General features: G+C 44.7%; 1 protein-coding gene across 1 annotated transcript in view; it reads right to left on the bottom strand.

The window, feature by feature from the left end:
• The window catches only part of parp4 (poly (ADP-ribose) polymerase family, member 4), a gene marked incomplete in the record, with an annotated part of 45,772 nt that overhangs the window by 13,023 nt on the left and 30,705 nt on the right, over positions 1 to 2,044 (bottom strand).

Here is a 2,044-nt window from a genome sequence, read left to right as displayed (position 1 = left end):
TGGACAGAAAAGTCGGGACAATGTCTCTGAGATTGGACAAAAAAGTCGGGACAATGTCTCTGAGATTGGACAGGAAAGTCGGGACAATGTCTCAGTGAGACTGGACAGAAAAGTCGGGACAATGTCTCTGAGATTGGACAAAAAAGTCGGGACAATGTCTCTGAGATTGGACAGGAAAGTCGGGAAAATTTCTCTGAGATTGGACAGAAAAGTCGGGACAATGTCTCTGAGATTGGACAGAAAATTCGGGACAATGTCTCTGAAATTGGACAGAAAAGTTGGGACAATGTCTCTGAGATTGGACAGAAAAGTCGGGACAATGTCTCTGAGATTGGAAAGAAAAGTCGGGACAATATCTCTGAGATTGGACAGAAAAGTCGGGACAATATCTCTGAGATTGGACAGAAAAATCGGGACTATGTCTCCGAGAGATTGGACAGAAAAGTCGGGACAATGTCTCTGAGATTGGACAGAAAAGTCAGGACGTCTCTGAGATTGGACAGGAAAGTCGGGACAATGTCTCTGAGATTGGACAGAAAAGTCGGGACAATGTCTCTGAGATTGGAGAGAAAAGTCGGGACAATGTCTCAGTGAGATTGGACAGAGAAGTCGGGACAATGTCTCTGATATTGGACAGAGAAGTCGGGACAATGTCTCAGTGATATTGGACAGAAAAGTCGGGACAATGTCTCTGAGATTGGACAGGAAAGTCAGGACAATGTCTCTAAGATTGGACAGGAAAGTCAGGACAATGTCTCTAAGATTGGACAGAAAAGTTGGGACAATGTCTCTGAGATTGGACAGAAAATTCGAGATAATGTCTCTGAGACTGGACAGAAAAGTTGGGACAATATCTCTGAGATTGGACAGAAAATTCGGGACAATGTCTCTGAGACAGGACAGAAAAGTCGGGACAATGTCTCTGAGATTGGACAGAAAAGTCGGGACAATGTTTCAGTGAGATTGGACAGGAAAGTCGGGACAATGTCTCTGAGATTAGACAGGAAAGTCGGGACAATGTCTCTGAGATTGGCCAGGAAAGTCAGGACAATGTCTCTGAGATTAGACAGGAAAGTCGGGACAATGTTTCAGTGAGATTGGACAGAAAAGTCGGGACAATGTCTCTGAGATTGGTCAGAAAAGTCGGGACAATGTCTCTGAGATTAGACAGGAAAGTCGGGACAATGTCTCTGAGATTGGCCAGGAAAGTCGGGACAATGTCTCTGAGATTAGACAGAAAAGTCAGGACAATGTCTCTGAGATTAGACAGGAAAGTCGGGACAATGTCTCTGAGATTAGACAGAAAAGTCGAGACAATGTCTCAGTGAGATTGGAGATAAAAGTCGGGACAATGTCTCTGAGATTGGACAGAAAAGTTGGGACAATGTCTCTGAAATTGGACAGAAAAGTCGGGACAATGTCTCTGAGATTGGACAGGAAAGTCGGGAAAATTTCTCTGAGATTGGACAGGAAAGTCGGGACAACGTCTCAGTGAGATTGGACAGAAAAGTCGGGACAATGTCTCAGTGAGATTGGACAGAAAAGTCGGGACAATGTCTCTGAGATTGGACAGAAAAGTCAGGACAATGTCTCTGAGATTGGACAGAAAAGTCGGGACAATATCTCTGAGATTGGACAGAAAAGTCGGGACAATGTCTCTGAGACTGGACAGAAAAGTCGGGACAATGGCTCTGAGATTGGACAGTAAATTCGGAACAATGTCTCCGAGAGATTGGACAGAAAAGTCGGGACAATGTCTCTGAGACAGGACAGAAAAGTCGGGACAATGTCTCTGAGATTGGACAGAAAATTCGGGACAATGTCTCTGAGACAGGACAGAAAAGTCGGGACAATGTCTCTGAGATTGGACAGAAAATTCGGGACAATGTCTCTGAAATTGGACAGAAAAGTCGGGACAATTTCTCCAAGAGATTGGACAGAAACGTCGAGGCAACGTCTCCGAGAGATTGGACAGAAAAGTCGGGACAATGTCTCTGAGATTGGACAGAAAAGTCGGGACAATGTCTCTGAGATTGGACAGAAA

The sequence above is a fragment of the Austrofundulus limnaeus genome, unplaced genomic scaffold, assembly GCF_001266775.1.
Source record: "Austrofundulus limnaeus strain Quisiro unplaced genomic scaffold, Austrofundulus_limnaeus-1.0 Scaffold501, whole genome shotgun sequence".
Taxonomy (NCBI): domain Eukaryota; kingdom Metazoa; phylum Chordata; class Actinopteri; order Cyprinodontiformes; family Rivulidae; genus Austrofundulus; species Austrofundulus limnaeus.
Note: the sequence above shows the minus strand (reverse complement) of the source record. Positions and strands in the feature narration are given on the sequence as shown.